Raw genomic sequence first — 25,989 nt, 5'->3', positions numbered from 1 at the left:
CTTCCTCTAGGTGGCGCTTGAAATGACCTAATATTGTTGATATTGATTGAAATATTCAAGGCTTCATAATTCAATTGGTTTTGATCATAAAAAAGTGTTAACTTCTTTTCTTTAAGCGTTAGTCACTTCAAGAATATTTTACTGTGACTAATAGGAACAGGGAGAGCGTAAGTATTTAGATTTCATAATAATCTTAGCAGTATATTTATTGACTAAAACAAGATAAAAAAATATTTCTTCACTTTGTTTAATAGATTTTTTCCAACTAGGGATATATAAATATAGATTTTAGAAGTTAAGTAATGCGATACGAATGGTCAACTTGTATCATATTTTTAACATAAATGCAAATATTCAATGATTAATGCCCTATCCATTGATACACTAAGTGTTTAAAATCATTTATACTGATAGATTCTGAATGGAAACCCAATTAAGAATTTTCCGAACCATAAGAAAGAGAGTAATGACCTTTCTTCATTTACAAACTAATGCGCATGTTTTGGATTACAGCCAGAAACAAACTCTTTTTTTTTTTTTTCTGTCGCTCGCGAGGACGGAAAAAACACTCTATAAAGGTAGGAATATTGTGTTCCAAACTTTGATAAGAGCAGAAGGTTTAATTAAGAGTGCTAAAATCTAGCATCCGAATTCGTTATAAATACGGATCGGAATGCCAGTCGGATCCAAAATAAGCATATTAGTTCGATCGAAATGGCATGAAAAATAGCAAAACACGGGGGGAAATGTATAAACACAATTGCAGTGGCTTAAGTTATTGATATGGCTATCGAAAACAGGACTCTAATTTTGTATCAGGATATGCTATTGGATAATGGGTTGGGGGGGGGGGGTATTAACAATGATTTTTTTCGTTAAAAGCTATTAATATCGGTGGAAAAATTTAAATCCGAATGCTGTACATACGATTTGAATTATAAAATGTGATGATTGCTTAATCAGATCAGGGTAAAATTTTAAAAAATGACTCAAATGGAAAAATATTGTTCGTTTAGCTTTTTTAATTTGAGCGAAATGTTTAAAATACCACTTAAGTATGTGCTTATATGTTACCGGCAAAGTATGAAACGCCGCATTCCATAGAATGCCTAGGCATTCTATATAATGCCAGATGCACAAACATGAAGACAAAGTATGAAATATAAGAATTATTACATATTTTCCCTCGGCATTCTATACAATACCTAGGCATTCTATAGAATGACAAATGCTATTTAGGCAAAGTATGAAAAAAAAGTCCTCATAAGACTATTATATAAATGACATGCATTTCTCAAAAATACAAATGCTATCCTGAAAAAATAATGAGAGTGCCGTTAAAAAAATGTATTCTAAATGCTTAAAGAAAAATGAAAGTTGTACAAAACAAAATTATGCCTTTCTTATTAAGGAAAACAAAATTTTCATATAAAGAATATGAAAATTAAAATTAACCTACTTGTTGCAACATGATAGGCTTGAATCATATTTTGAATCACATTTTTCATTTTTTCAGACATTTCATATTTTAGCATAAAGTGAATTATGAAGTCACATATGTATGTTTCAAAATTTCTTCAGAATGTCTCAGGCACTCGTTAAAAGTCACGTGACATTCGAAACGAATCGGAGATGCATTTTCATAACTTGCCGGATTTTCATTTGGCATCCTATAGAAGGCCTAGGAAATGTGTGAAAAATAAAATTTCTAGGAAATGTGTGAAACATGAATAATTTCATACATAGATTTCCCCAGCTAGTTTTAAGCAATATATATATAATGGCTAAGCATTCTATAGAATGCCGGATTTCATACTTTGCCGGTAACATATATAACGCGTATATATTAATCTGCGCTTTTATATACAAGTAGGAAATAATTAGCAAAAATAAAATAATAATAATAATAATAATGCCTGCATACTTTTTTAGAAAAAGAGAGAGAGAGATTCGATTTTAGTTGGCAAAAAATAGGATCTTTGGAAAAAAAACTTATAAGCACTTTTTGTATTCAAACGTCGAGGAGAAGGAAAACTAAAAACGTTGCTCCCCGATTTCAAATAGTATCATAGAGGTCGACTTTCAAAAAAAAAGAAGCGAAAATTAATTTTTGGAAAGAAATAAAGTTTTAATTTGTAGCGATTGATTTGTGAAAAACATTAAAAAGTAGCACTATTGAGCTTAATAGTCTTTAAAAAATGAATTCAAGCTTAACAATGAAACAAAATGCTGAATTTATTATTATTATCATTACTATTATTTCCGAAAATTGACTGTTATGATACCATATAAATATTTTTAAAATAAGATTTTCATTTTCAGTCCTCGAATTCTGAAGAATAAAAAAGTACTTATATAGATTTTTCGTCGGCCTTAAAAGCGAGTTTGAGAGTAACCTCTAAAAAGGGGGATTCTAGTACGAATCTTCCCCATTCAATGGAGAACTCACTCAATCGAAATAAATACATGACCGAATGAATGTGCAATTTGTGAACGTTTGGTCAAAAAGGGATAAAATGAATCTGAAATTTTTTCCTTAATAAAGGGTGTTCAAAAAATAATGAAAGATTTGAATTTGCCCCTATTCGTGCAATAAAGTATTGGCAACCCCATTAAAAAACATTTGATAGTTGATAGTTTGGGGTTAGTAAAAATAGAGTGTTACACGATAGAAAAACGTGTTTTCATTATTGAACAATATTTCAAAAATAATGAAAGACAGCCGGCCACAGTTCGAAATTTTGAGAATTGGTTTCTTAGGTTATGTGATTTAACACTATTGGATTCATTTTTATGAGATAATTTGAGATAAGTCAAATTTCAAACATTTTTATGAGATAATTTGAGATAAGTCAAATTTCAAACATTTTTATGATATAATTTGAGATAAGTCAAATTTCAAACATTTTTATAAGTCAAATTTCTGTCCCAATAAGCCCACAAGCACGCTTGCATTGAAAGAGGAAATTCAACGGATGCATCAATGGAATTCAGCGACTTTTATGCAAAATGGTCATGGAAAAGTTCGACTAAAGAGTGATTATGTGCCAGCAAAGGCGAAGAGGCTATTTGCCCTATGTGTTATTCCATACAAAACCCTATCCTGTGTACTTTATGATTCAATAAAAATAAAACAATTTAAAGGGAAAAATCCATGCTTTTTATTTAATTCAAATCTTGAGTTACCACGTTGTTCTATAATGTAATGTTCCATTTTTATTAACTCTAAGCTATTAGCTGTCAAATGGTTTTTTTTAACAGGTTGCTAACACTTAACTGCACGAATGGTGACAAATTTAAATTTTGCTTTAATTTTGGGACATTCTTTATGTTTAATGCTGATGTATGTTTAATTCCATGTCGTCCTGTATCCGTAATGTATCCGTGATGTTATGTAAAATAATTAAACGGCAAAGAGGATTTCTTATTAGAAAAAGAACGCGCAAGAACTGAAATTGTGTTTTTGGCACTGGCCCTGTTTTTTCAAACATTGTCAAATTTTTAAAAATAAGGCAAATATTGATCTGAAACTTTACCTGTTATTTCATTCTAAATAACACATATTTAAGTGAAATTACAAAAATTTTATTTAAATTTTTAAAAAAATGCAAAAAATATTTTTTTCAAATTAACGCTTTTTCAGATTTTCTCATGCTCTGATTAAGATATAAATGCGTTTTACATCTCATCGCATAAAGCTTTTTAATGTATATAACTTTTTAATTTAAACTTTTCTTCTGAGTTAATATCATTTTATTTATATGCTCTACACGAACACCCTTATCTCTAATTCACTTGCTAATTTAGAGGCATGATTTAGATTGCTAATTCAACAACTTAAATCAATTAAATCGCTGTTATTTATTTTTTTTTCAAGGAAAAAGTACAATTCGACTGGACTATGTTCTTTGTTTAGGATGCGACTTAATATTCGAATATATCTAGAATTTGACTCGTCACTATAATATTGTGGTGAAAGCTTATAAGCCAGTTAACAGCTACGCTACACGAGCAATTGCTTTTGTATTGTGGTCATGTTACTCGGCTGCGAACCACAAGGTCCCAGGTTCTATCCTGGCTCATCACAGTACCAGCTATAATATAATCTATATATATGAGAATATCTCAAAGAAAAAAATACTTATGTTTTGAATTACAACCAAAGACTTTTTTTCTTACTCGAGAAGATACAAAATTCTAAATTATCTAATGATTAAGGTGATATTTTCCGAACTTTTGAGCAAAAACTTTGATTAGATTGCAAAAAATGTTTGGAAGCGAAAATTTGCATAACATCCTAATTTATAATTTCGAAATACAAATTGATTAGGCACTTCATTATTATCAATACATTTGAATGCAACTAGAAAATTAGGGGAGTAATCTCTCGGGAGTAATAAAATTTTTTGGAATTCGTTCTATATGTGAACATGCTGAAAAATGCTTTTAGCTAGATGGATAAAATCTGATACATGGTCTCTCCAAGAAATTTGTATATTTATTTCGAATTTTCAGAGGAAATCTGTCTGTCAGTACGAATATAACCCGATAACTATGATGCAAAAAGATCTAGATGGATAAAATTAAGTTCACAGAAATAACATTTAAAAGTCGATATCTAACAAATTTGGTATCAAATTCGTAGTTGAATTGGTATTGAAATCTGAAATTGGTATTGAAAATTGAATCTGTATTGTAAATGCGTTTCTCTCAATCAATTGAAATAAAGATTTGACACAAAGCTGCACTTGTAGTCACAAAATCCCATTCTTATTAAGATATTCTCAAATCATTGCGTTTTTGAATGATCGCGTTGACATGTTTCCTAAAGTACATACCTGCAGAAAGTGAACTCGTAGTTGGATTTAGCTCAAAATTTGATAGGTACTTATACTATAGATGTTAAATCTGTGTGAGATGTCCTCTTAAGTTCTTTAATTATAGAATAAGCAACCCCTTCTTTTAAAATCATTTTCAAATTGTTTTAATATTTCATGCGAAAATAATTACAAATTTCATGTTAATTATTTGTTGATTCCTTTTATTTAAATTCTTATTTCTTATTTCAGGAACTACGTAATGTATATTTTAAATCATTTACAAAATTTTAAAAAATCATTTATTAAACTTTAAAAAAAATGTTTTGCTTTATATTTTTTTATTGTCTAAAAAAGTCCCTATTTTATCAAATTTTCAGAAAACTTTGGAATTTTAACTTATAAATTTCTGCTTTATAAGATTTTTTTTTTCAATCTAATGCAAAAATACCAAAATATAAATATATTATAATATTTTTCAAAAAAATTCATACCGAATATAATCACGTACCTCAAATAAGGTGATTAACATAAATAACCACATATTTTTCATTTTTAAACACTAGTCACTTCGGCCACCATCTGGTCCATCAGAGCCATTGGTTATATTTAATTTCAATTAAATCCTCTAGATAAAACTTCTGGGCCATGATTCCGTCCGAAAGTTCGCATTAAAATTGTATTATTTTGATTGCCTTGCATATGTTCTATTGATTGTGTGCATGAACCGTTTTTAATAGATACCAGTCCCAAGTTATTATATCGCTATTAAAAACTTAAATCCGCAGCTCATCCATTTTGTAGATTTCGTGGTTTTGTAATTTCAATTTTTTTTATTCCTCTTATAAAGAAGACAGATATTAAACAGAATCCTTCTTTAGCTTTTAACAATAAAAGAAAATCATGCGATGAAATATATAATGAAGCAACGAAAATTATTTGAATTTCAGGGCAACAATGCATTCTATATTTCGAAATTAGATAAAACAAATTTTTAATTGCCGAATTACAAGAAAATGTTGCATAGCTATTATACTGGTATTATTAAAAAGAAAAGACAACACGGAAAGACAATTCATAAGTGTAAAATTAATTTTTGTGCATCACTATTTTCGGAACTTAATAGAGGGAAAACTCCAAAATTCAGCTTAATTAAATTCTAATTAAATTCTTTTTTTAAATCAGCCCGAGCTGCTCAGTTCCAGTCTCTATATATGTGCCAAATTTGGTAACTGTAGATAAAACTGTTTTGCCAACACATACATACATTCTTTCTCATTATTAGTAGAGATTAGCATAACTATAATAATCTTATTTTTAAACAAAAATGACCGTATTATCGTCAGGTGCCTAAACAAATCTGAAATTAATTACTGATAAATAGCAATATGCAAGTATACAAATATAATACTTTCAGAGTGTCCTCAAAGCTTTTTGCAGTTGTTATCGAATTTCCAAGACCCCGTTTGGGGTCGCTACTCATAATGAACTCAGAAACTGGACAGAGCTAATTAAATAATTGAATGATTTGCTTCTTTTCATGAAAGCTGCGTCTTGTGAGCGGTGGCCTGGTGATTTTTTTTTTTTTTTTGCATGCTATCTGTCTCTCAAAAAAGACGCTTCCTTCCCCGTTTCGTGGAAGGGCGCAGGAGGGCCTTCGAGAGGGCCACCGGAAGCTGGACGGTGGGGCGACGTCGGGTCGGCACAGGACTTCCGGGATTCACTCGGCTTCCTTTCTCTGAACTGCCGCTTTTTTAGGCCGATGGCAGGTGCGAGACCGCCTTCCGCCATCAACTGACCGCTCGCTGTCCTTTCGTTCTCATTCAGCTTCATTTATCCGGATGCCAATAGAATATTACTGATTATATATTTAACAAGGGAGCTGCCCTAGTAAATATATATCGATATATATAATGAGCCCTACTCTGCGATTACTATGTTAATACAGGCCAGATGAACAAGGCTTATGAGGGCCAAAATTCAAGCCAATACAGAAACCTGTATTTATTTGAAAACACAGTTTATAAATTAACAAGTCCAAATATTTCATTCTGGCACTTAAAATCTCTTCTCTGCCACGGATTACAAGCAGGAACAGATTATCAAATAGATAAATTAGGCAACTGCCTCCAAAAAAAAATTTTAAGGGGGAGGGTATGAAATGTTTTTGCATTATACTTAAAATGAGTAACCCATTAACTGACTTTTTTTAATTTTTAGCCGGTCGAGTTAAAATTATGCTGTTTCTAAAATATTTGATATTTTTGAAAAAATGTATCCTTATAAAATAATCAATAAAATCATTTCAATAATTTAAAAAAAAGAAACTGAGTAAACAAACGCTTTGTTACTGTATGCTCTAAATTACATATTTATTTACTGTATTTCATCATAGTACGAAAACCAAATTAAAAATATAATGCTTTAAATATGAGAATTCTGTTTCGTTCAACTTACAGACGAATTTCAAATTTGTTCGCTTGTTGTAAGGAAACGAGGCACAGAATGCACACTTTCTGCTATATATAATATTGACTGATATATGCATTGAATGGAACTAAACTTCAGGCATACCAAATATATTTTTGTCGTCGAGTGGCGTACAAAAATCTCTAAAGACCCAGAATAGGGATCATAGCAGCTAAGGGGTTAATTTACGAGCCTTCATTTGAATCATTATACCCGAAAGGTTTAATTTATTCGAATTAAGATCAATAATCGCATAAAAATATCAAAGCATTATTCTTATGACTTTTTTTTTCTTCTTGTTTTAAAATTCTCTTGCAGATTTGCATTATCAAGTTTGCTTCTGTAACTTAACTAACCTACTCATAAGTAAACAACCTTGCCAAATTCAGTATTAAAATAGATAAAAAGTATTAAAAAATTGTAATTTATTTATTTTTTGTTAATTTATTTGATATCACATTTTAATTTAAATTCTAACATTTCTTTTTGTATATACATACAAGAAACACACATCCCAAATTTCTTTAATGTGATCCATAATTAAATGCTTCCTTATCTCAATTTGCCTAGTAACATTAATAGTTCAAACCAAATTCTATAATTAATTAACAAATTCCATAAGTTAAAAACCAATTCAGCCTTATATATACACAGACAAGCAGATTGGCAGATGAAGTGGAGAGAGATTGTTGTATCATACATATGCATGGTTTCTTGTGTACATTTATCGGGCCATCTGTAAGAGTACAGAAAATAACTTACCAATGATTCGATTGTATGTCGTTTGGGGTGATCTATAGAACAACGTTCAACAGATATTTTTCTACACTGTTTTTTTTCTATGAGACTTTATAAAACTCCAATCATTTTAAAAATTGAAAATAGTTTTTCAATACCTTTATATGCGTACAAGGAAGTACAGAGGCCGGGATAGCTTTGTTGTTAGGGCGTTGGATTCCCATCACTTGGGTTGCGAGCTCGCACCCCTCCGGCCGAAGATTCGCAGTGTGTAAGGTGGATGGCGCACGTATAAATCTGCCGTGATCACAAAGTCCTCCATTTCGAGAATAATACCACTGGGGGTACTGGATCAGGGGTGATCGTTCTCTGATTCAGATATAAATTACGATCTGTGGGCTAGTGAATGAAATGCATGAATGAAGTCCATCCCGTAAAAAGAGTTGTGATGTGTGTGTAGCTAAGTCGTACTCTTGGCCCTAGATGGCGCTGCCGAAATACAAGAGACGCGCCCTTGGTTTAAAATCACTGGCTTTTAAAGGCAATGGGTTTGTGTATGGCAAGCGCCATTAGAAACAACACGTAAGTAGAATTTTCCTTCCTGATTTACATTATAAATGCTAACGAAATAAACTGATCGATTATTATTAATACATATGAGTGTTAATATAAACATTAAAAAATCGGTTAATATTATTAATTATCGGTTGTCTTCAGCAATAATGAAGATGATTGTGTGTGTTTGTATGGGTGGGTGGAAGTGCCACAGGCTAGATTGTTTAACTTAGAAATGCCAAGTGACACATATGCACTTTGAAGGGTGGGAATGCGCGCCAAAGAGCGAATTTTTTTTAATTAATTAAAAATTAAGCAAAAAAAGATTGTATTTTCCTGAGTTAACTTCCAAAAATATTACGTTGACAATTGATTCAGACACATCAATGATAATTCTTTAATAGTTCCTAATTCTTTTAGAAGAGTTGTAATTCCCCACAGCTCTTACCATTCACAATACTGTGAGTTCCACAACGGAAAGCAGTGTTGTGACAATGCTGCTGATTATTTTCCCGATTCTTTCTTAGATCTACTGAAAACAACCCAGAACATTGTTAAGTCTGAAGGAGAGTACTATTCGGCATGTTCGTGGAATTAATGAGGATCGATTTCATTCCTACATGGCACATACTATTTTGTGATTGGGATGAGTTGTGGAAAATCATAGGATTCCTAAAGAAATCTTGTAGTATGTTTTGCTGAATTGCGACGCGACTTATCGATGGCTTTTTGCACTATTTTTTTTTTTTTTCATTAAATCTTGAGCTCACGATCTGCTGTTTGGCGGCCAAATTCCAAATCAATATGACGTATACAACGACCTGCATAGCCCTCTGAGTTGGAGAAGTTTAATTTCGCCAGCTGTGCATTACGCATAAATAAAAATAAATCTTTATTGTTAGATTCTTCTTTTATCTTCTTCTTTATTTTTAAAAAGCTTCTATTCGTCTTTTTTGCTTTAAAAAGTTGTTAGTTTCTATTTTCATGGCTTTTTCATTGAGTTCTAATTACATCACACTGATTCTTAGATCCTTTTACAATTGTACTTCTTTTCTTTATCATGGCATTGAAATTTTTTAAAATACTCAGTTATTTTAAATGATATTAAATATTTTTCAGAATTTATATTTGAAGGTAATAAGTTCTGCCTACTCAAACATGACTAAATTCGTCTTTTATATTTCTGCCTTCATATTGCGTGGCAAGAATAAAAATCGAAAATTCCTACGCCTTTATTTCCTCAAGCAGTTTAACAAGAGGAAAATACTTACAGAATGTGGAAAAAAATAACTATACCACTTTCTAAATAATTTCATTGCGATGTCAATATCCAATCAGCATTTCAGTCCGGATGATAAAAATCTTTGAGTTCAAGAACTCCACGACACATCCCTGAAATCGGCTAACATTAAAAAAAAAAACTATTGTTGCCAGATCATATGTTACTCACTGACAGATTTAGGCATGTTGTGACCCTATGCAGTGCACATTATGAAACCCCTTTTTCATAAGATGCTCAGTTTTATTTCATGTTTCAGCACATTTTTAAACATGCTAATGTGTTATTTTTAGTTATTATATTTTTATTATCGCCGTGAATATGTATTTGTTTTTATTTATCTAATATATCTCCAGTCTACCCGATAAAGTTTCTGCACAATATTATTGAAAAAGTTATTCAGTTATATAAATACTGTAATAATTAAATGGCACATAAGGAAACAGATCAATCATGATAAAACGTTTGTCTTTATATTTTATCATTCACAGAATTTGCATTTCTTATAAACATAATTATTTTTCAATTACTAAAATGTTGTTTTCTAAATGACATACTTGCTTCCCTAGGCTGTTACTTAATTTGCTTTGTTGGAAAACTGGCACTGATGCCACTCAATGATTTTGTTCGACTTATATTAGTGGCCAAAATTGTCTAAACCATTTTTAAAGTGATTTTTTTTAATTTTATGGCTTATAACAGCAATTTCATTAAGAAAAATACCATAAAGTTGCAAATCATATTAAAAGTATTTTAAATAAAATTTTAATAAAATAATTTTTATAATGATATTTGCATTGGAATAACAGTTATAAGGAAAAGCAGGAATCATAGAAAATCATAGAAATAATAGAATAAACAAAAATTCTCACATATGAGAGTTAACACTTCATTGGGTTCATTAGGTTAACGTCATTTGCACCTTATAAACGTCGGTCCATTGAGTTCACCTATGATTTTAATTTTTCAGTTGCTATTATGTGATGCCCTGGTTGAGTTATTGCTTCAGTATTAATTAAGTGTTTAACTGTTTTGCTTCTGTTTAGTAAATTTTTTGTGCTTGCTCTATATATTTTCGATTGGGATAAGACCTGGGCTTCCCCCCCAGATCATTTATATTGTGAAATGTGATTGTCTTGAAACCAACTTTTAAATACAGTGGCAACTTGATGAGGAGCTGAGTCTTGTTGAAATATAAATATCTGCAATGAATTAAGAAAATATTACAGACAAAAAAGTTAATTTTTAAACTGTATTAAAATTTAAAAAAATTAACTATTTCAGCTTTATTACCCCATAATTTTTTCCTCTCTTTTCAAAATCTTTTCAAAAATATTTTTTTATTAGGATTTTAGTAACAGATTTTATTGTTTTAAATTTTTTTATATATTTTTTTCATTTTTTCCATTTTTAATTTTTCATTATACATACATGTATATTCAATCGCAAAATTTTCTGCCATTGTTATATGCTAAGAAAGAAAGTTTCTGCTATTTATGTGCTAAGTTCATTGTGAGGAATCGGAACATGAAATTACATTAACATAAAAAAAACAATGTACAGTTTGAAATTGATTACTTAAACACTAAAGGCTTCATTAGGCACGTAAATCCTTTGTTGAGAGAAAGACCAAAATCAAATTTCGTATAAGAGATTTAATTTAAATTAAATAGAACCAATTTTCCTAACAAATGAGCTGGTGACCAAGCGTGGTTAGTAAATTAAAAATGGTTAATGGGTTAAATTTAATGATTATTTTAAAATTTCTGAGCGTTATCTGATCGAAATTGATGCTTTGGGGAAATGTTTCTGAAGCATCAGATTTGGATAAGTAAATGTATAATAAGTTTTAATGCGGATTTCACATTTTATAACTAAACAAAAGACAAAAATTATTCGAAAAATTTCACATATGTTGTAACATTTCCCGTTTCCCAGTACTAATAAGACATTTACAGTGTCGACGCTGTTAATACTAAACTCCTCGAGATAGCCAGATGGTGTATCTTTTCACCTGGGTGGTCTCGCATCTGTTCATTAGCGACTACAGTGAAAGACCACATGTGGAATTCCTCGTCCAAGAGGTATTGATAGTACCTTCAAAGAGAAAGGGGTGTCCAAACATCTGGATGCTAGGTTTCTCTTTGTGAAAGGACCTTCTCACGACCCACTGGCGCCGCTGAGAGAATATATTGCTGAGCCCCGATTGGCCGAAAGAGAGCTCAAATGACCAATGTAAATTAAGAGGTGGAGATTGTCGCCGAAATAAAGTGCGGAGATTTTTTTTTTTTTAGGGGAGAGAAGAAAACGAATTGCAGGAGACTGTTGGACTACGCCCACGAGTTCGGAGTCTGAGAACCAACTGAGTTTCAAGAAAGCCTTTGACTTTGACTGTTGTATCTCCTACTACAGGTGTAAATAACTATTTATTTAACCAAGATTAGAACAAGTTTTTTTTTTTTTTTTTTTTTGTATATATAGGACTGTAAAATAAAGAATTGTCTGGAAATTTTGCTTCGTTATTTGATCAGTCTAGATCAATACATTACAGTGTTTTTTAGAATACGTTTAGAAAAGAAATATGTTTTTGAAAATGAAAGAAAATAGAAATATTAAAAATAAGAGTACACACAAAAAAAAGTATAATTGAAATATATCGAATGCAGAAAATATTACATATATGTTTACACGAAATAGAACTTTTTTTTTCGGATCCCCTCGCAATAGAGCAAAATTGAGATAAATATATTTGAAGGTTCAAGTACAAAAAAGGTTCTCACCTACTTTAACTAAAAGATTTTTTTAAATTTTTTAAAAGTTTTATTTTTATTTATTTATTTATTTTTGCATTTTAACTAAAAGAAAGTCTAAGAAGATACCCTCAGCTTTGATATTTAACTTAAAATACCTTTCTGACTAATATTAACAAACAGTATGCATAAAGTGTCAATTTTTTAAATTTTAATGAAAATAATTTTTTAGAGAAATTAGAAAATAATTTTAGAGAAATTAGAAAATAATTTTTTAATGAAAATAATTTTTTACCTAACCAATTTACACGTGCGTCACGCATCTTAGAGACTAAAGTTAATGGCGAATTGGTCTTGATTTAAAATACAAAATTATTTCAGAAACATTTTCCATTTATAAAAACTTCTTTCTATTTTCTGGTATGCGGAATTTACTGAGAGAAAATATTATAATCCTCAAAAAATTCGAACTCAAGATTTCGACGAATCACCACATTTCAAACTTCTTTGAGTTAGAGGGTAGAAATGTAAATGTAATCTTAAGATCTGATTTGTAAATTGCTATCAAAATTTTGACTGCTCAAGCAAGACTTGTTAGGCTCTGCGCGTACTTAAATACAATAACTCTCACAAATGCAAGGATAATTATCAATGAAATTTTATATGAAGTTTTAGCATCAGAATTATAGATCTGTGTTGAATTTTGGATCAAATCTGTTAATGATTGAATGCTGTTATGTAAAAACTCAAAAATGCAATAATTTAATAAATTATGTTTGGTAAGCGGTTTTGTAACCGAAATTGTGAAATGTCAAATTCTGGATCCAATCAGTAAAAAAGAAGATGTTTAAAAACGTTCTTCATTATATTCATTGCAATCAGCTTTATTTTAAGCAGAAATAAGTCATGATAACAAAGTCCTCCATGTCGAGAGTAATACCACTGGGGGTACTGGATCAGGGGTGATCGTTCTCTGATTCAGGTCTATAAAAAAAATGAAATGCATGAATGAAGTCCGCCCCGTAAAAAGGGTTGTGACGTGTGTGTAACTAAGTCTTCCTCTTGGCCCTAGATGGCGCTACTATAAAAATAAGAAACGCTCCCCCACCGGCTTAAAATCGCTGTCTTCGTAACAGCGGCCTTGTGCATGGCAAGTGTCATAAGAAACAAGAACAACATGAATTATATATGTCAGAATTATAGAATTATAAGGCAAATGGACCACATATTTACATTTGTAATAACACTGTGAGGTAATGGAACGGGTCTCAATCAAAAAGATGTACGCAATAAGCGGAGCGTATGTAAGACAATTAAAAAAACGCATCTTTAATGTTTGGCAATTTTACAATATCATGAATATGTTGTTATATCTGAACGATTTAACTAAATTAAAGATAGCCGATATCTCCGGTGAACTAGCTGGTCACCAAAAGAGTCATTAACAGGAAAGATGAATGTATGTTTGTGTGTGAGTTGACACTCTATCAGCCAAAAAGCTTGAATGCATATATACTTTCGAAAGAGAGAATGTGCACCTAGGTGCCATTTTTTATTGAAATTTTTATTAGAATCTTAATGAATTAAAAAAAGATGTTAGCGTTTCTCCTCGATAACATTTAAAATATTACATTAAAATTAATTTTTACGTCAACTTAAAATTCAAAAAATTCCAGTTTTCGATTTTTAATACATAAATTAAGTTTCTATTTGCGATCCATTTTTAAAATATATTTTAAGCACATTTTCCAATAATTTATTTCACACAAAATAAAATTCAATATGAACAAGCATGCTACTCGTCTGTGAAAAAATTTAGCTATTGTTCAGCATGATGCTATCATATTAACAAAAGCGCAAATTAAAGAATTATATTAATTATTACTGCAGACTTAACCTAGAAGGGTATAATTTTTAGCATGTCGCTGTAAGAAATGAAATAAACTTGAAACATGATATTTTCTAAAATGATAAATGCAAGAAAAGTGATTTTGAATTTTTAAATTATATATATTGTTATTTAAATAAATATGTAGTATTTAAAATCAGCATAATTTATATATAGACAGATTATCTATTCTAACCAAATCCAAAAACTTAATTTCTAGAAAACTATTATTCGGCATATACATCTAATTGGAAAAACGATCTAAATGAAGAAAAAAACACCATTTTATGCAATTTGAGTCAATAAATATTTTGATGAATTACGAATTTTATATTTTTAAACAGACCTTCGATTCTGTGAATCATATTTCGCAAAATAATCTTTAGAACTTAACAATTCAAATAAAAAGAAAAGTTACTTTTATGATAAAAATTGAGTGAGTTATGGAAATTTGAATATTATTTTCTTATTAAAATGCGCTTTTAGAAGATAGCTTTATCATAACTTTTAAACTACTTCAATGACAGTCTCAAAATTGGTATGCCAATCAGAGCCTGGAGTTTCACAAAGATTGATTAGCTTGAAATTAGGAAATTGCTGATTGCCCTTTAATATTCATATTATAGTGGCTGTGTTGTGATTTTCTAATGAACTGCCCGGTTTTAAATACACTAATTTTAATTTCCACAAACACTGCTACACTTCAAAATTTACAAACACACATAGACAATTAGGTTAAAGAAAACAGTATGGTAGAAGGATTCCACCGTTTCCAACCGAAACCATTCGGCGTTAACGCAAGGGTTGCGCATAGGGAAAAAGTCGACCTCAGGATGCAGGTCTCCCGTTCAACTGCTTGTCTTCTGTAAAACGCCACAAGGGGGCGCTCTCTGCTCAAAGGGAAAAAGAGGTGCTACAATATTCAATACTTTATAACTCGACCGTATTGGACTGCAGAAGACAGAAACATTTTTTTTTTTTTTAAATTTAAAAGTTGGTGTATCAAGAATATTCTACTGAATATAATTCCCAAGAACTAAAGGAGAATATAAAATTTAGACTTCATAATTTTCTCAGAAGTACATTCATTAACTGAAAAAAAAATATTATTATTTACTTCATTTAAATCTTTTTGAAATTAAAACTATAAACTGAATTTTATAATGATCCAGAGAAATTTTTATTGAATAACTTTTTTAAAAAATATTTTGCATAATCGATTGATTAATTCTTTGAGATATAGCTTAAGTTATGAAAATTATGCTGTAGTGCATATAAAGCTTCAATGCCGAACAATTCTGTTTTCTGTACTTCTATTAAAAAATGGTTGGTTTTATCAAAAAAAAAAATGTTTTTGTATTTGGATGGGATTAAATGTCAATTATTACAAAAACATTTAATCCCTTCCAACTTAATTTAAAGTTAAAATTTTACGGGAGCTGACAAAAAATTAGAGAGATATACAATACTATTAATATGCTGACTATAATAGTAATGAGTAATATGACTATCAAAATCTGAAGCTTTGTTAAAAAAGCTTTTAAGAGACCAAGTTACATGAAATATTTAATTGAAAATTTTAGCAAGTATTAATCCTTAGCGAATCAGCTGGAAGAAAAAGGGTCTGATAAGTAATATTTTACAGAAAATGTCTGTTACAACTTAATCAGCTACCAGAATAATTAATATTCCAATTTGTTATAAATAAGTATTTAATTGTATGTTAATTTATTTAATGATAGTTTTAATAATATATTTAATTCTGATATTTTACAATTTAAAAAATTTGCCTATTATTTGCAAATTTATTTATTTAGAAAGTAAATAGACATTTTTTGAAATAACTTCAACCAATTCAAAGTTTTAAAGGAATGAAAATGAGAATATTTTCTCATAATAGTTACTGAATAGAACTGTCATTTTATCCTTTTATGTTAACAATTTTTTTTATATAAAAAAGGTAAAACTTTTTTCATCTATTTGTTATATACATATAATGTAGGAATTGCTAAAAAGTAAGCGTAAAATTAAAAAAGCTAAAATACGTTTAATTCATATTACTTTCTTATTATAAATAGAATTTACCTAGAAGACAGCCTCAAAATAATTTAGCGCTTATGGCCTCAAGTTGTCAAAATCCGCTACTGCCAATGAGCAGATTATATTTGAAAAGTTTTACATTGTTTTAATTACCCGGGCTATTCGCTGAGAATATTGCTTAATTTCATTCAATATTTGATATCCATCATTTCATCTACAAAATATATATTAAACAACAAATTAAAATAGGAATTAGTTCGTGTTTTTTAATAATTTTGTTCTATTTATTAAAATGAATTCCCGTGACATCACAATACCACTAAAAATATAACTGTCTTGAAAGTATATCTTTTAATTGCACATTATCTTTTGCTATACTGTAATTTCTCTTTCTTTTTCATCTAAACTGTGTCGATAATAAACAGAATTTATTTTCTTTTAGTTTCCGACAGCGGAAGAGAAATACGCAATTCAATCATTCGAAGAAATAATGAAAAAAAAATTCAATTTTATAATATTCTTCAAATATATTATAATGAAATTTATAATAAAATATTATAAATTTCTTAAAAATTTAAAATAGTTTCGGTAGTATTAATTCAAAGATTTGCTAAATATAATGCAATATTCTAATATCTTTGCAGTTTTGGATTTAAAAATAATATTTTCGAATGGTCATAAAATTAAATTCCTTATAAATTAATTTCTTCATGAAAAGTAAAAATTAATAATTGTTCTAGTCTCTTTCCTTCTTTTTAAGAATTATGCTTTATAGCATCATCACAGTCATGAAGTGGATTTTCTTTTTTGGCAAAATGCGTGAGTTATTAAAGTTAATATCTTCAACAAAATTTTGAAATAAAAGGAATTAAAAATCAATAGACAGCTGAAATTTTTACATTTCGAAAACTTTACTACATTGAATGAAAACATATTTGAAATGTTAAGGAATAATTTTTAAAATGTTCGTAAGTCGATATTTGTTTTTCATTTCCAAATGTTTTCATTTTAAAACTAATATTAAAGAGCAATCTGCATTTCAATTGAGACATTTTCTTAATTTTGCATACGACAAATATCTTTTAAGTTAAGCTGCAATTTTTGACACAGAATCACTGTGTCTTTTCAAAGAATTCTTAAAATGATATTATTTTTAAAAAAATCAGTTTTTAATTTTTATTTATATACCATATTTCAAGCATTGATTTTTTTTTTTGAAATATTTGTGTAACGTTTAATAAAATCTACTAAAGATTAAATCACTTGAAACAATTTATTTAACCAAATGAATTAAACATTTCCTTTTATTATAAAACTAGAATTTTTTGGGGATTCGTAAAATCTCCTATGGTATTAGTGACATTAATTAAGTTATATCAGAAAACTTTAATTTTATTATACGACTTATTTTGTTTCTAAAAAGTTAAAATATTTCATTGTTACATTTGAAAGTCAAAAACAAACTGAAAAGAAAAAAAAGTAATAGACAGAAAATATATTTTGAATCAATTTTAACACTTAAAATTAATGAAAATAAACTACATGCTTAGCATTTAATGAGGTTTTGATTTAGATACTTACACTGAAATTATAAAGGAAATATTAGGTATAGTTGTAAACTAATCAACATAAAATTTAATGCAGATTCTTTTTTTATTTCATCTATGCATAATTCTTAATCAAACTACAATTATTACATTATTTAATTAATAAAAAAGACACATATTTTAAGCTAGTTTCAGTAATTAAATGAATAACAAAAATTAATTCTATAAATGTTTTTTACTTTAAAAATAGCTAAAAAAGAGAGAGAGAGAAATATTTAAAAACATTTTAGAAGAGACTGTTGATTTAGAAGAAAACGGAAAGAAAAAAAAAATGTTGTAACGAATATGTTGATCCAAATATTTAATATTAAATATGACTTTATGATTACCATTTAATTGTTATATTTTAAAATTTAATATTAAGTTAAGTATTCCTTTTACATCTCATGTCGTAATGCATTTTATGTAGAAAACATATTCTACAGCAAAGCCAAAATTTAGAAGAATAACAACATTTTTTTTTCCTGAGTTAATGCTGTTAAAAAAACGAATTAGCAACTTCTTTCGACCAAGTTTTCTCGAAGAATATGCTTCAGTGCGTAGGAGAGCTTCGTCTTTCACTCAGATATTATAAAATGTTAGTTGTTTTATTTACTTGCCATATTTCTTATTTCTGCAAGTACTTTCTTTATTTATTATCTCGTATTTCGTATTTATGTTATAGAATCAGCGCGAAAAAGAAAATAGTTCTTCCCCGATATAATTCAAGAATTTGGAAAAATCTGGAAATAACCTATTCCACGGATTATTATGTTTAATAAAATTTGTACATTAAAGTTTTCATTTACCAAAAATCTACTTATGTTACGTTCATCTAACCTTTACAAAAATATTTTAATATTTTGCAAAATAAGTGGCGTTTTAAACAGGGCGCTTTGGGATAATCTGAATTTAACAAGAATATTGGTAACCGAAAAAGCTCAGGAAACGCTGCTTTAGAAAATGATTCCATAAATATTTATGTAATCGCATTTCAAATGTAAAATTATTGAGTTTAAAGCCTCTTTATTATAAATAATAAATTAATCAAATCATTAAAAATTTTAAAAGCACAAAAATTATAAAATAAACTAACTATTAATAAAACAGGATGACAATGATAAAAAAAAACATACAAAATAGTATTATTTTGAATCATTATGACTTAAAAATTGGAATGTGCAATGTTTTTAGAAATATGCAATGTATGTGAAATGCTCTAAGAGGATCTTCAAGGGCTCCTAACAAGTTTAATTTACTGTTTGGTCAACACATTATGAATATATATATATAATATTCGAAGAAATCGCAAACCTTCATTATAATTCGAGACATTTTCATGTGAGTAGAAAATGATTCATAATAAATCTATTTCAGTTAAATCATTAAAAATTAAACGCAGGGAAAAATGCATGATTTGGTATTTTAGCAATTCAGTTTTCTTTTTAAAAATCAACATGGCGAGCAATGTTTCCTAACATTCCACAATTATTATAAATTTCGCACTTTTTGTTTCTTATGTTCTTGTTAATGTGATGATTCTTTTCTTCCTTCGTTTTTCTTTTCTTTTTTTTCTTTTTTTTTTTTTTTTTTTCTCTTTCCCACGTTGGCTTGTTTTTTTGAATGAACATCATTGTGACACTTAAGGGGAGGGAAGAAAAAGAGCTGTCTATGCCCCACAGCGCGATTGTTAGAGATGTCAGTGTCTTCGCATTTCTTTGATACTTTTTTACAAGTTTTTAGGGAATTAAACAAGTGTAGAATTTATTTACCATATGCCACTTCTATAATAATTTTTATCTTATTACACCACATAGCCCTAACACTCAATCATAATTGTCTACTGTCTTTTTAAAATATATTCTAGACTTGCATTTATTGCAGACACTATTTTTTTTTCTTTGCATATTTATGTCAGTAGAAAAAAAAAATACAATAATTTGTATTTAAAAAAATAATAGAAGCGAAATTAAAAAATGAAATAAAACAGTGAATAGTGAATTATTCACAATCATAGTTAGTGAATAATCATTTTTATCTTATTACACCTCATAGCCTTAACACTCAATCATAATTGTCTACTGTCTTTTTAAAATATATTCTAGACTTGCATTGATTGCAGACATTACTTTTTTTCTTTGCATATTTATGTCAGTAGAAAAAAAATACAATAATTTGTGTTTAAAAAAAATAATAGAAGCGAAATTAAAAAATGATATAAAACAGTGAATAGTGAATTATTCACAATCATAGTTAGTGAATAAAATTCTAAGATGATAAATATAAAAAAAAAATGAATAAACATCATAAGAATTTTCTGAATTCCACAAATATGCCCGCCTGAGAAAATTATATGAAAAAGAAAAGAAATAGGGCAATTTATGAATATTCGAAAAAAATTCAAAAAATTACATGTATAGTAAAAAAAAAAAAAAAAAAAAAAAAGAAGGTGAGGGTCAAACAGAAATACAAAAAGATGGGAAAAAAGTATTATATTAACACCCAACTCTTACATTTTTTTTATATTCTCCTGTATTCCATCCTTTTCCTTTACAAAATAGGCCAATACATTCCTTCCCCGCGTCCCATATCATTCAATTTACATGAGAGCAGCACTACGGTCATTGAGATCTTTGAGAACAATCCAGTTCGCGAAAAACTAAATAAACAAAAAGCCATCAAAATCCCCTGCCTTGCCCCTCCATGAGAACTCCACTCCCTTCTGATTGGACAACCACTTCATTCACAACATTCCAGCAGCTACCACTGCTTGATCGGTAGCGCCATCTGTCGGCCACCAACTGCCCACGCCATGGAACAGCTGAAGATGACAGGTAATCTTAGACAACAAAGAAAGCGAACCCTCACTCTTAACCAAACCTAACTGGAGAGCTCCAACACAGCTCGCCCGACCACTTCTTCTAAGAGCATTCCATTCTCCACACTTTTTTTTTTTTTTTTACCTTTTTTTTTTCCACCGTCCGCCTTTACAATTCCGTGTCGGAATTTTACAATGCGTTAAAAAAAGAAAGAAAAGTAGAGAGAACAGAGTAGGGGGGAAGACGAAAGAATAATCTTCACCGTGACGTGTTTCCGGTTCCGAAAACTTCTGAGCCGGTGCGTGGTAAACTGGCATTTTCATTCACAGTCATTCGATCGGCAATTGCAGCGACCAGTCACTACTGCGACTGGTATTTAATTCTGTTATTACTTTTAAATAGCCAGTCGGGACTGGCCTTTGTGCTTTCGTGTGTGTTATGTGACAATATATAGATGTGTCTTTTTAAAAAGTTTAATAACTAAGTGAAAAAATCGGCCCCTTTTTTATTGGATTTTATACTTTGGATTATCACATGAAGTGCTTAGGGTAAGTACTACTGATTATTAATCTGGTTTTTTAAGAGGCTGTTTGTTTTGGTTCGTATCATTTGAACAGATAAGATATTATGTTGCATGTGTTCTGAATGGTGTTTTCGGAACTGTGATAATGATGATGTTATAATTTTTAGTTAACAATATATTGATAATAATTGCATTTCGAAATTATTTCCTGATGTATATAATCAAAAGAAGCTCATTTTGTTGTTCCTATTTTCTAATATTCCAACAATTATAAGAATCATTCAATTAATAATTGTTTATTTATATAAATTGTTTAATACTCTACTTCTTTGTTTTTAAATTTCTGAATTTTATTTAGTGTTCTATAAAATTCGGAACGTAAATATATAAATTAGTTTAATCCGTATTTCTATTATTTAAATAAATCTAAGTACAATAAATTCTAATTTTTAATTATGTGGAAATTATATCAATCATTTTGTGGTTTGTAATTGAAATAATGTTCTGATAAAATAATAATGAAATTAAACTTCATAATTTTAATAATCTTCTACTTAAATGAAAACTTCGATGTAAAACTAATTAATTCATTAATTTATTTTGGTGATATATTTGTATTTGGCTCCATTATAGTGTTAGTTGATTTCCAATGCATATCGTTAGTAGTTTTTTCGAAATTATTACCAACAAGTTTTTATATTTGTTTAAGAGATTATTTGTAAAATTTTTATAAATATGTATTAACATTTAACTGTATTATAAAACGAAAAAAAAAAAAAAATCTAATGTCAGTGATTTATATTGGACAATTTGTTGTATTATCTAAAACATTTTGCATGCAGTGTTTTCAGAAGAGTCTATCCAAGCATTAGTTTGATCTGAAATATCAAAATTATGTATTTGTCTATTTTATTTTATTTCCAGCATTATTTAATGAATTTATATCAGTCTTATATTGACTAATTAAAAATTTAAGAAAACGTTTTAAAATGTTGTTTTATTGATATAAGAAAATTATAATAATTATTTTTTTAAATTTAGATTTTACCCTGCTTTATATTAAATTTTAACTGCAAAATTCACCTAAAAGACTTTTGCATATTATTTAATTATGGAAGACTTTTATTCAAGTTTTAAATTAAAACTAATTAACATTATTAATCTATGACGAGTCTTTCCAAAAACGAAATAAACAAAAGTTTCTTATATATTATTCCACTCGAAGTATATTCGTATTATTATTTCTTTATATTAAACTTGTTACTTAATAAACTTGTGTATTATTCTGTATTATTATTCCTCGGTTTCAATGGTAATAAATAAATAAATAATAGAATAACTCCAGATTAAATTCTGAAACTAAAACAAAAGTTGTAACTTTTTTGCGTAATAATCAACAATATTAAATATTTGGTGAATAAAAACAATGTATAATTATAATAAATACATTCAACAATCAATTGTATTAATATTAATAACAATTAGTTATTTTTTATTTTAATAAACGAAAAAAGAGCAAATAAAAATAATTTGGTGTTTTGTTTTGTACTAATCGCGATTATTTTGTAAAAAAATTTTATGAATGATTCGTGAACTCTTTTTAAAATTGTATACCATTAAATAATTAAATAACTAAATATAAACTCACACCTAGAAATCGAAAGTTAGTCTTATTTCTTAACCGTCTATAATGTTACGTGGAATATATTGAACATAAATAGATTTAGGCGTCAGCAACAGCATTTCGTTGACCTAAAACGTCGGCGGCAGCAATAATCCGTTTTCAAAGTACGCATAATTTTAAGTTCGGATCTCTCTTATTATCCTATTTAGTATCTTTCAAAACGTTCGAGAATTCGGTTGTTACATTATTTGTTCCTTCTGTAATAAATTAAAATCGAAATCTTCAAAAAAATTTGTTTTTAAAAGGCAACGGAAATGAGTCACCGACTTCTAGTCAACACGCGGATCTAGAACGTTATCAGTACATGTACTTTTCATCCATATATCTAAGTAATTTATTTTCATAGTTACTTTTTGTTATTTCAGGTTCATAACAAAACCGATTTGAAACTAAAATCAATTCTTTTTTTGGCCCTGATTGTCTAATTTTCAATTTTGTGAACTTGATTTGCTTTCATCGCAAAATACGCAATCCGTTCGCCGACTGCCATGCGATGCGGAATCGCGAGCTCGTCTGGCAAAATTTCCTACTTCGCTAAACTAATTATTTATGTTTTATTTTATTACATTCCTAAAGATATTTCGAGCATGTTTTGTTAATATTTAGCTGAAAATAAAATCGATTCAGCAAATTACATTATCATTATTGTGGGTTATTTTAAAAGCGACCACGTACTCCATTGCATCGCAAAATAGCGTGCAATGAAATGGCATGAAATAAGTTACAAAATTACTTTCGGCGTAATTTTAGATTTTGAAATCGTTCAAAAAGCGATTTAAATAAACTTCTGAACATTTTGGTCTTTATACTACTTAAATTAACTATTTTGGGAACTTGTTTTCGTTTCAGTACAAAATACGCAATTTTCGGCTAACCTGGACTTTCAATGATCAAATAAAAGAACTTGATTTTTTATTTTGGATTTAATGAATAAAATATTTTTTCAACTTTATTTTAAAGATTTTATATATTTTGATGTATTTATAAGTTTTTTAAAAGGGAAATTTGCGCTTTTTTTTTTCAAAAAAAGTGTACTTAAGAGGATGTCAGTTTTAGTCGATTATGCTATCTATAAATTAACATTGTAGGAATGAATTACATATTAAATTAATAAAATAATATTTCTTATATTGCTTTTATAAGTTTTATTCTTTAATTTTATTTTAAATGACTTTAATATGTATTGAATGATTGGAATAGTATTCCTATAACAGAAAAGTTTTTTAGCAATGCTTAATCATTATTATTCCTCTTAAAAGTGTGTATATATGTTATGAAACTGTTTTTATTTAGAAAAAGTATATTATAAGAGAATGATTTCTTTTTTTAAAAATAAAATTTTAAAAGTAATTGAAAATTAGTAATTGAGAACATTCAAAAACTTTGGGAAGCAGTAGCATTGATTACATTTGATTAATAAATGTTATTGAAACATTCTGATTTATTAAGTGACAAAATTCATTAAACTTTCTTCAAGAATATCATTTGTAAGTTACTTTTATTGATTATTTGAATAAAATTTTCATACTAATAAGTAAAGGTTAATGTGGCTTAGGATGCAAAGAAATTTTATGCAATCTTTTTTTTTAGCATATTAGAAATTATCTCATCCCATTTTCCTAGACTTTTAAAAAAGAACAAGCAATAATAATTCATACAAAATTAGTTTAACAATTAGAATAATTGTCTCGATTTATGTGGAAATATAATGTAATTCTGGTGAGATTGCTTTTAAGTATCTGAATTGAAAAGAGGACTATTATTTTAAGTTTTATGAGTTTTTACTGAATAAAAATACAAAAATTTGAGAGATATTTATATAAGTGAATAAATTCTTGCCGTTATATGTGCATATGATATTCATTTTTAAAAAATACGCATTCGCAGATCATTATAACTTTAAATGCTAAGCATAAATTCAAGCTAAGAGTAAGTGAACTCTCTGTATATATAAAATAGTAAATTTAATATTCTCAGTCTGTTAATTATAATTTAGTGACGTTTTATACACGAATTAGAAACTTTATAAATATATGAATTAGATTTTTCTAACATTGCATTTATCAAACTGTGATACAATCCTTTCTACTTTCAGAATGTCAATAAATAAATAAATAAATAAATAATAAAACTTCTGTAAAAGATACTTAAAATTCAGTACTGAGATTTACTTTGTTATAAGTTAACAAAATTAAAAGTTAAGTAAAGTAAACAAGCATTTGTTTGTTTACTTCAGTTAATTGCTTAAGTATTTCTATAATTTTTTTTTTTTTTTTTTTTTTTTTTTTTGCAATAAAACATGGTTTGGTAACAAAGAACTTTCCAAAGAAATTGCTATAAATGCTCCAAATATTTTCTATCTCTAATTATGGAACATTTGCCACTTTTTAGATTTCTTATTGGGTTAAAAAAATTGACAGAAAATAAAGAATATTTTTTAGCTTATTCAAACGCTTTTTTTTAACATTTGATGTTTTATTTTATCTGATTTTTTTTTTCTAAATCTTGAAAAAAATTATTGCATTTTAAGGTTTTGTTGCTGTTGTTAATTTAATATGAATAAAATATCATGACTTTGGACTCTTATTTTTAGAAAGTAATCTTAAATAAAACTTTCATAGTTTCGGAGATACAACTATGTGTGTGTAAAAATATACATGAATTTATTTTTTTTATTTCAGCATTGTATAAAAATTTTAAAGATAAAGATTTGCGAATAACATTTGTACAAACAGTTTTTATGTTCTAATTTTAATTGATTTAAAAAACATTATCTCAAACATTGTCAAATATTGTATTCATACATACATTCATGATGAATGTTATAATCGTGATTTATAT

At 28.3% G+C, this 25,989-nt stretch overlaps 1 protein-coding gene across 2 annotated transcripts in view; it reads left to right on the top strand.

The window, feature by feature from the left end:
* The first annotated feature begins 21,195 nt into the window (after positions 1-21,195).
* LOC129976007 (cyclin-dependent kinase 6-like) overlaps positions 21,196-25,989 on the top strand; it is a 247,565-nt gene continuing 242,771 nt past the window's right edge. Inside the window, exon 1 of one of the 2 annotated variants that reach the window (XM_056089338.1) lies at positions 21,196-21,489. The gene's annotated coding sequence lies outside the window, so the exon portion shown is untranslated. The remainder of the gene's footprint in view (positions 21,490-25,989) is intronic. The other variant, XM_056089336.1, reaches the window with a different exon arrangement.

Source organism: Argiope bruennichi, chromosome 7 (genome assembly GCF_947563725.1).
Source record: "Argiope bruennichi chromosome 7, qqArgBrue1.1, whole genome shotgun sequence".
Taxonomy (NCBI): Eukaryota; Metazoa; Arthropoda; class Arachnida; order Araneae; family Araneidae; genus Argiope; species Argiope bruennichi.
The sequence above is the reverse complement of the archived record's forward strand: the minus strand, read 5'-3'. Positions and strand labels throughout refer to the sequence as shown.